We start from the raw sequence: 10,221 nt of genomic DNA, 5'->3' as shown, positions 1-10,221 counted from the left end.
TTACGCAGACGCAGTGCACGAGGGGGTTAAATCTGCATCACCTGATGCCGCGACCTTCTTCGGAAGAGGTGGGAGCCGTGGTGAAGGCCTTGCTGAAGTCGGAGACAGGGACGGAGACACGGCCGAAGCCACTTCGCTTCTGTCGTCGTCGGTGAATGCTTCGTTATCGTACTGAAGGACACTCTGGAACAGAAACCGAGGGGAGGTCGCGGTTATTTACAGAGCGGTTAGCGCAACGATTATTGACCATGCTGAGCAGAGCTGCTAACCATGAAAGTGTCAGTCGCAAGTGTTCCCATAACGACTAGACGGAGCTGCTGTTTTCGCCTCCTTTTACAGACAAGGCTGAATCTCGCGACAGCCGCCTCCTTGAATCATCATGCAGCTCAACTAAGCCACCTTCTTGAACAATCTGCTTACTGTCTGCCGTTTTGCGTCTTTGCATCAGTGACTAAACTCATGTTGGCCACAACGGAGCGAGCCGTAACTACAACAACGGCAAAACTCAGAGGGTCGATAGAAAAAAAACAAAGGCTAGGTAAATGAAAAAAAAAACGTTGCCGGCAGTGGTTGCAAGCAACAAATGGAGGGCGGAGGGCACATGGTTTGCAATACAACTACGCTGGTTACACTAGAGGTGAACCTGCTATTGTCGATTAACTGGATCGCCTGATCCAAGGTTGTCGATGTGCGACAATGCGGATAGCGTAGGAGAGCATCACCTGCAGAAATTATGAGCCATTAAAAGCTGCTTTCGTTGTTCTTACTCACTTCTTTGGGCTCGCCATCTTCGGCCTCCACCTTCTGGGATGCAAACGCCCTCCTGCGCCGTCTGAACCTCTCCTGCAGCTCCCTGAAGGACAACGTTAGCGAATGAATATTGACAAAGCGCAAGCTTTCCATGTTGTACATCAATTATGCCAAATGCATCGACGAAATCTAACCCTCTAGTGATGAACAGCGCAAACACAGACAAACATAAATGACCAGAAGACCGACCCAGCGCTGTGTTCATTGGTCTTGTCTTTTGTGCCTGTCTGTGTCCCCGCTGTTCCTCACAAGATTCTTCACCAACTAGCCCGCCAAAGCGTCGTGAAGCTAAGCGAGCATTTAAAACTTTACCCTAGTCAAACTGTATGTTACCTAGTCGCGGGGCCTAGTCTGCCATCTCTTTTTTTTTTTTTTTTTCTCCAAAGAGTAATTTGCGAACTTTTAACTTCGGGAATTAAGTGTCAGTTCAGAAGTTGCCGGTCACCTTGAAAACCAGTTGGTTGAATTGTTTGCACCACAGTGCCTGTTACGTGAAGTATTTTATTTTGCCGACCAACAGAAAGTTACCAGGCGGAAGCTCCTGGCATATTTTTCTCGCCCAGTGCAAGGGTAAAGTCATGCGCGAGATAGCGCCTCTGGGGTCATTGAATTAAGAATGCTGTCAAGTGCAGGTTTTGTATTCTGTGAGTTATATTTTAAAAATAATGACAGACTGTTTATGTGAATGGCACCTTGGTGCGAAGACTTCAGCCACCGGTTGTTTGAGACATCTGCATTTCCGCTCCATTCTTTGGCATTAAATTGCTAGATAAACAGCTCGTATTAATTATTTAACTTTGCAAAACTAAAAGCCAATACCCACTAGGACTCCCGCGACTGTGAGCAAGCCCGAATAACTGTCTTCCCTAAAGTTACTGTAGAGGCTCCCTACTGGAGCCAGGATTTTTCATTTGTCTTCTCCGGGGCCACCAGCGTCCACATCACTCCAAAACATGTAAAAAGCATGCATTGCGAAGAATGCAACGCAGAAAAACTGAAGTACCGTGCGTGCAGTTGTACAGCAGATTTTCTTTTAGTTTCAAAACAATATCCCTTGAGGCTACAACCGTTTACAACCAGATCACGCCGCACAATCACATGATGAACGTTTCGTTATTTTGTTGGGAGAGGTCGTCATCAGCCCGCTTAAGACAATGAGTAGCTACGTAACCCTACTGAAATAGGATTTTTTTTTTTCGATGTGAAACGAGTGGGACAAGCAGGCGGTGAAGAGCATGATAGAGCACTTACGCGCAACTATACAGTATAACTATGGGCTTTCCGGTCGTGAAGATAGGTATAAAGTTCTCTCTTCACACACACACACACACACACACACACACACACACACACACACACACACACACACACACACACACACACACACACACACACACACACACACACACACACACACACACACACACACACACACACACACACACACACACACACACACACACACACACACACACACACACACACACACACACACACACACACACACACACACACACACACACACACACACACACACACACACACACACACACACACACACACACACACACACACACACACACACACACACACACTTGATTGACGGCGCTGGAGGCGGTGATTGTGCGCGTTTCTTTCTTTTTTTTTTACGAAAACGCATGTCTTTTGGAGCAGCTACCAAAACTTATTGAGCCACAGCGCCGAGGTTAATGGTGTTCTCTATAAATGCTAAAAACTGGTACAGCTAATACTACAGGTCGCTAGTAACAGTGAGTGAGTAAAATGAGCGCAAGTATGCCTCGGCGACTAACGTGACCAAGTCACGTGGTTCAATGACGTCGCCCTCCCACCAACCAATCAGCATTTAACCGCATCGTCTGACATCGTGGCGTCAGAAGCTCTCGACCAATAGGGATATTTCATGCCATTACTCGAATTGGAATTTCTGTTCATATGGATTCTTTAATTGGTTAACGGTGACTCAGACATGTTGTTCAGTGCCGTACTGCAAGTATGGTAGGCCTTTATGTTGAAGGCAACGCCTAAGTCATGGTCTCACCCGATGAGTAAAACGGTGATTCAGACATGTTGTTCAGTACTGCACTGCAAGTATGGTAGGCCTTTATGTTGAAGGCAACGCCTGAGTCATGGTCTCACCCGACGAGTAAAACGGTGATTCAGACATGTTGTTCAGTACTGCACTGCAAGTATGGTAGGCCTTTATGTTTTGCTCATTGGAGTGAGTGAATAAATAAATAAAAAAAGAATGCCTTTCGCTATCACATTTCGGGCGAAAATGGTAGTGCCTAATAGTGAACTCAAAGAAGCTCCAATTCATCGGGATTTCTTTTTCTTTTTTTTTTCTACAAATACACAGCCGAAGACAACGTTAGGTTACAGAAGAAAGCCTGAAATGTTGCAAAAAGAAACGCGCACATTTCGGCCTGGATAGCGCTACTGCGAATCAGCACGCCCGCTGCTTTAATTAGCACCAAAAGCGGCTGTGACTATATTATTATTATTATTATTATTATTATTATTATTATTATTATTATTATTATTATTATTATTATTATTATTATTATTATTATTATTATTATTATTATTATTAATTAGCTTTTTTTTTTAATTCGTACCATGTCCTAACTGGAATTACGGAAGGTAGTGGGACAAAAATTCAATAAACAGAACATATGAAATGGGAATACAGCAGCGCATTGTTGCAGGGCATATGGCTCACTGGCCAGCCATACTACAATTACTGTGTATCCGCTCAGCAATACTGGTAGAGGTAAGAAAGCAAGCATACAAGAAAGACAAAAACCGCGCTCCATGTGGCGCTATAGAAAGTGAAACAAACGCAAGACGATGACACAAGCATCATTGCTTTTGCCCCGTAAGACTTGCAGCACCGCTGAGCGCAACTACGCTCAAGAATAGCATGTTGCGCCGTTTGCTAACACTGCTGTCATGACGCTCAAAGCCATGTTTCGCTTCTATTATTTTTTTTTTTCATATTCACGTGTTTTCTAAACGCCAAGCAATCTCACCGGGAAGAAATATCAAGTTTAAGAATCCTAACATTACGAAGTGGTTTATCTCGTACCTAGAAAGCCGCCAGCAGTATGTTGAAATAGACACGCATAGATCTAGCTTACAACCTGTGATATTTGGTGTACCTCAGGGCAGCGTCCTAGGTCCCCTTTTATTTTTTATTTTTGTTACCGATCTGCCAAATCGGGTTTCTGTTCCTATAACATTATTCGCCGATGACTGCGTTGTCTATAATAAAAAATTCCTGGACACTTTGGCGACTGAAGTGATAAAAGGCGAAAGCCTGAGTGCCGCATTCTGCTACGCGACTGTTGCGCATGTAGCGATTAATGCTGCTTCGAGTAAAGCGAACGACTACTCTTTTACATTCTGCGAGTGCATTTATTCAGTGAATTCTGCTTGGCAGCGACGAGATCGCGCTCCTTGTATCTTCGCAGTTGTACGTTTACTGTTGTGTGGTTCATTTTACCGGGTGCATGGCATTATATAGTAAATAATTAATTAATTACGCAACTGGCGCTAAGCAGTAATTATTATGTCGTTAATAACTAGCAATTAGCAAATAACTCAAGTGATTGTAATTAGTAAATAATTATTCAGTCATTAATTATTAATTTATCGTTGATTGCCATATGGCCATATAAGGCACGCATTCGCGCATACTGTGATGGTGCTCTGTGATTGGTCGAGACCTCCATGACGTCATTCTGTCTATGCTGACGACAACGATGAGGCAATAAAGGCTTTCGCCTTAAAAATAGGTATTCGAGGGTCAAATCAAATTACAATCCAGCCTTGAGAATGATAATAAAATGGTGTCATGACTGACAAATGGTAATCAATCTTATACAATCAGTATGCATGTCTATTACAAGAAAGAAGAAGGTCCTGCAATTTCCCAACATACTCAACAGTGGCTGTAATTACAGACTCTTATTCCTTGTGCTTGTCGCTTTCTTCGAATATGGATGCGCCAATTTTAAACACCTTTCTTTCATTGCTCCCCTCACATTTGAGCCTCATACATATAGTGTGGGTACCAGGACACAGCAATGTGACAGCCAATGAGGTTGCTGACAGACTAGCTAAAGATTCTCTGAATGGCCTTGTATTGCCCATCCTCCCGGCAACAGCGTACATAACAGCAGCACGATTTCGGCGGCGTGCCTTATTAAGCACGCAGTCTGGATCTATTTTATCATCGGATGACTACCTGCATCTCAAGTATTCCTGGAATAGGAAATCATGTCAATCAAGGCAGACTGAGGTCTCTCTAACCAGGCTACGCTGTCGTATTCCGCCCCTAAATTTCTATATGCACAGGTCTGGTTTGGCGCTTTCTCCTGTCTGCGCATTCTGCGGGGAACCGGAAACGATAGATCATTTCTTGATATTTTGCCGCCGTTTTACCATGATGAGAAAACGGTATTTAGAGAAGCCGTTACAACAGCTGGGTCTTAATTTGAGCAGCCAAATTTTATTATCGTTCGGTGCCACCATGCTTGGGTACAGCCACAGGCATGTTTTTAACGCCATTCAAAACTTCCTAATAGAAACAAAACGTCTACCTTGCTAATATGCTTTGATGTTTTAATCTGTACATATAAATCTTTCTATTCTCCTACTGCGTGGGTTAGTATTTACTCTTTTATATTTTGGTTTATCATATTTACATTTCCTTCTCTATTCCCTAGCATTTATTTTTTTTATTTTTGCGATGTAGTTATACATCTCAAAATCTAATATCTCTGCACCCCAATTCTTGGCCGATCCCCCTGTGTGGGTATGTGCCATCACATTAGAGGAGAACAACAACAACAACAACAATTATCCACGGCAGCGAGCTCCGAAGGGTAGAGGAGCACAAATATCTAGGATTAATATTCAGAAGAGATTGGATAATTCAGGCAGTGTTATTTATTGTGACAGTGCATTGTGTTAAATATATGCATTTTTTATGTTCTTTTGTTGTTTTTGTTCACGTGTATTATTTTAATACATGGTTCTAAGAGAGAATGACTTTTTTTTTGTAACACAGTGTATGCTATGCATTGCACAAATTTTCCTGTCCTTGTAATTAATTGTTACTTATCCATGTATTGCGCGTTTGACCTAATAGATGTGTTGCCATTGCTTGTTTTTATTTTTTTTGTGTGTGTGTGTGTTTCCACTCCTGTAATGACCCTCCCACAGGACTGGCAGTATCAATAAAGAAAAAAGAGAAAGAAAATAAAAACTTTTTTTGACGCCCTACAATTTAGCTTTAGAATATTTGCCCAGGATACAAAATATAGTTCGGATTAATTTTCAATTTTTTAAATTGCTAACTAACTTATTACTAAGGAGTAAAAACATGGTCGTGGTCACACCCACGTATTCTCCCCCGTTGTGTCTTCAAACAGCTGTCAAAGCTGCGACAGCTGGCCACCGAAAACACGTGTGCATTACCAATAGACTCTGTAGTAATTCTCAAGTTTTCAGGCGTGCGATTACATTCATATAGCACCCCATTATTTTCAAAACGAGAGCGGAATGAAGGATTTCGCTCAATTGCAGCTTAGCAACGTCATTGTGCTGCGCATGCATGCAGTTTTACTGTAAGCTACAACGAAGATTTGCCCGTACTAGGCAGTGTTCGATCTAAATGGCCAGTACGGCACGAAAAGCGTAAAAGGCGCGGTTAAAAACTAAAAGCAGTACTTACATGTTTAAAGGCGCCTCTACTAAAACCTCCTAACACGAGAACGAAGCCCAGCGGGCTTGCACATATTTTGCTTGGTGGGCGTGTTGGGCACGCCGCGGCAGGTTGCCATGGCAACCATAGCGCGGCGGTCAGTCCGCTTGGAGCGCTGCCAAATAGCACCGCGAATTTGAACTGGGTGCAAATTTCTAAATAGAAGGCGTTTAAAAAATTGAACAGAGATCGCGTCTCCTGCTCGTTCCTGCGATGATCTCTGTACTGGCGTGCGGTCTGTTCTGCTACTCCGGACGCATTCATATCAGTCCCAAGGATAGCACCCTAGTCATTAAAGAGCGGCGTACAAATCCAATCTCTAGCCTCTCTCCGACGTCTTGAAAACCATCATGTTGCTCGATCATGTACAGGGTCATCTACTTCTACCTATAACACGTTCATTGCTTTCAAAACGCCTTTGCGTCCGGCCTGGCCACGACTGACAGCAGCTACTTCGTGTTCTGTGCTGTGAATCGCGAGACCGCACTCGGCGTGACTGACCACTTCTGCTGAGGAAGCAATCGAAACTCTTCACATTTGGGTTTGCGGTGATGCTACTGGCAAAACTTAATTTGGAGCAACATTTTGAGCACAAATAACTGCAACGTGGAACACTTTGAAGCTAAGGAACGCCGATTTTGAAGCAGTTTGCAAAGCTCAGATTTCCCATCTCGAGCACTTTGGAGAAATAAACTACTGACTTAAAAGCTAGCTGTCTGAAGAATGAGCCTTTATCTTCCAGAACTATTAGATTTGCAAACAATGTTGCAAAAAAGTGTTATGAAAAGAGCGCTACACCATTAAGTATAACTGCCTATGAAGAACCGCACCTGAAAGGTCCTCAATTTCGGTGTATGACTAAAACGACAGTTTGCTAAAAATAGCAGACTCTAATACAAAATTTAAGGGGCCAGATATTTTCGTCTAAATTAACAGAAGTGCATCTTAACGCTTTAAAACTGTTTCCTTTCCGGATATATCTGTGCGTACAAGCAGTATTCTTGAACCTTCCTGTATTCTATTCAAACGCTACAAACAGGTACACCGTATATAAGATACGAGTGAAAAGAATTCATATGTGTTTATTTTACTAGCAGTTCCCAACTGTGTAACTAAAAAGTTAATACTATAAAATAAAGAAAAATTTGAATAGTACTATACTGCGAAGGTATAATTAGTGAATGATTGCAAAATAGTAAATTATATATATACTTTGCACCACAGCCAGTTTACCTAATAAAAAGAAAGGCAATTGATCGTCTGCCTTTGAGTGAGAACTGAGCAAAAGGACAATTTTCGGCACTTACGTTATGCTGTACTGCCTGCCAAGCGTTGGGAATATCTAGGCAGAACTGCTCTAAACGATGCTTTTCACGGCTTCCCTCACAGGTGCGACACCCTAGGGACAACGTCCTCACTAGCGGTGGCCTATGTAGGGATGGCTTCACCATACAACGATGAGCTGCGCTCCCCGAGATTTTCACAAACGGACTTTACCAAGAGTGACTCACAGTTGTTTGGTCCAAAATTACGAGGGACTTCAGCGACTAAAGTAGCGAAAGGCGAAAGCCTGAGTGCTGAATTCTGCTAGGCAACTGGCACTAATTAGTAATGTATTAATTAGTCATTAATTAGTAATTGATCATTGATTGGCATGTGGCCATATAAGGCATGCATTCGCGCATACTGTGTGGTGCTCTGTGATTGGTCGAGACCTCTATGACGTCATCCTGCCTCGGCCAATCAGAGCCGTCGCAAAAGCGGGACACATTTTGTCCACGACAGCATGAGCCATTAAAGGCTTTCGCCTTAAATAATGGAGGAGGTTTAACCCCATTTAAATCTTGTTATAACGAGGAGGAGGAGGTAAACTTTATTTAAAGAAGAGGTCGTAGGCGCGGGGTGGGTTGACGTTCCCGTCCCCGTGGTGGGCTCCTCTTCTAGGCCGGACGCCAGGTGGCCGACCGACAATGTCGTTCGGCGACCTCTTCAGCCCGCTCAGTGACTCTGAGTTGAACCTCCGGGTCGGAGCTGAGCAGCGCGACCTCCCACTGAGATTGGGTAGAGAGCTGCAGACTCTGTGATGGCTTGTCTTGATTACATGAGTATAGGATGTGTGGTGTGTCTGCCTTTTGATGTCCACAGAGAGAACAGACAGGGCTGAACTGCTCTGGGAACCATATGGAGTACATGTACGGATTAAAGAAAGTGTCTGTTTGAAGCTGCCGCCAGGTGACTTGTTGTGTTTTACTTAGAGATCGATGTGGTTCTGGGAAGATTTGTCTTTCTTTCTTGAAGTGGGTAGTAATTTCTTTGTAGGTTGTCATCCGCTCCCTGGCCGACCTGAGCTCAGGGCAGCGCACCTCCCGGTTAACTACGAATCCTCGGGCAAATTGGTGCGCTGCCTCGTTCCCAGGATGGTCCGAATGGGCAGGGACCCATATCAATGTGATAAGGCGGGTATGGGAGATTTTTTGTAAGATTTTGATGGCTGCGGAGTGGGCCCTTCCTTTTGCAAAATTTCGAATTGCGGTTTTAGAGTCGCTAAGAATGTATTTGGCAGTGGTGGAGGTAATGGCTAAAGCTATGGCAGCCTCTTCGGCCTCCTCCGGAAATTTTGTTTTATTGATTGTCGCCGATGCGAGGGGAGAACCTCGATGATCGACAACTGCCAGGGAAAAGGCATCTCTGTCCGCATGTTCTGCCACGTCCACGTGCGCCGTGTCTTTCTGTACTGAAAATCTTTCGTGTAATTTTTGTGCCCTAGCCCTTCTTCTGTCCGTATCGTATTCTGGATGCATGTTTTTAGGCAGAGGACGGACTATTAATTGCTCACGCACATGTCTTGGAATCGGCAAAGTGTGGGCCCGGGTCCCTTCATATTGTATTCCTGCTTATTTTAGGATGAAACGTCCCGTTTCAGTGCTTGATAATCGTTCGTACTGTGCGGTGAGGTGTGCTTCCATCATTTCCGCTAAGGTGTTATGAATTCCTAACTTTAGTAGTGTTTCATTTGGGGTATTGCGAGGGAGGTTAAGCGCAATTTTATAGGACTGCCTTGAATCCAGGTCGTCTCTTTCTCTAACTGTGAGGGTGACGTATGGTGTAGAGTAGATAACTCAGCTAAGAACGAAAGCTTCTACTAGTTTCCTGGTCTCAGCTTCTTTAACTCCTCCACGCCTATTCGCGATTCGTCTGAGGAGGAGGGAAATTTGGTTGACGGTGTTTTTCAGTTTCTTAATTAGTGTGTCGTTTTTTTGGTTTGACTGTATGAGCATTCCCAAGATTCTTAGTGTTTCCACTTCTTGGATGGCTGCACCTTCCGCGTAGATTTTGATCGCAGGCGCTTTATTCTTTCTTTGACGCTTTGGGTGTAGAATGAGTAATTCAGATTTCTGGGGGGAACACGCGAGTCCCGCGGCTTGCGCCTCCTCTACGACTACGTCTACCGCTTGTTGTAGCGCATCTTGTATCGTGCCAATACTCCCCTTGGTGGTCCAAAGGGTGATATCGTCCGCGTACAAAGAGTGTTCTAGGTCTGGGATTCTTGCGAGTTCGTGTGCCATTTTGATTAGGGTTATATTGAATAAAAAGGGGGAGAGGACCGATCCTTGCGGGGTTCC

General features: G+C 44.0%; 1 long non-coding RNA gene across 1 annotated transcript; it reads right to left on the bottom strand.

Annotated features, from left to right (window-relative positions):
- On the bottom strand, positions 1-6,639 carry LOC146179595 (uncharacterized). The gene is made up of 3 exons (XR_014700984.1): positions 6,569-6,639; positions 772-853; positions 1-183 (listed from the first exon to the last, which is right to left on the bottom strand). It is a non-coding gene; the product is annotated as an uncharacterized LOC146179595 (long non-coding RNA).
- Positions 6,640-10,221: the final 3,582 nt, after the last annotated feature.

This window comes from Amblyomma maculatum, chromosome 9, assembly GCF_055883805.1.
Source record: "Amblyomma maculatum isolate TAMU_Amacu chromosome 9, ASM5588380v1, whole genome shotgun sequence".
NCBI classification, from domain to species: Eukaryota; Metazoa; Arthropoda; class Arachnida; order Ixodida; family Ixodidae; genus Amblyomma; species Amblyomma maculatum.
Note: the sequence above shows the minus strand (reverse complement) of the source record. Positions and strands in the feature narration are given on the sequence as shown.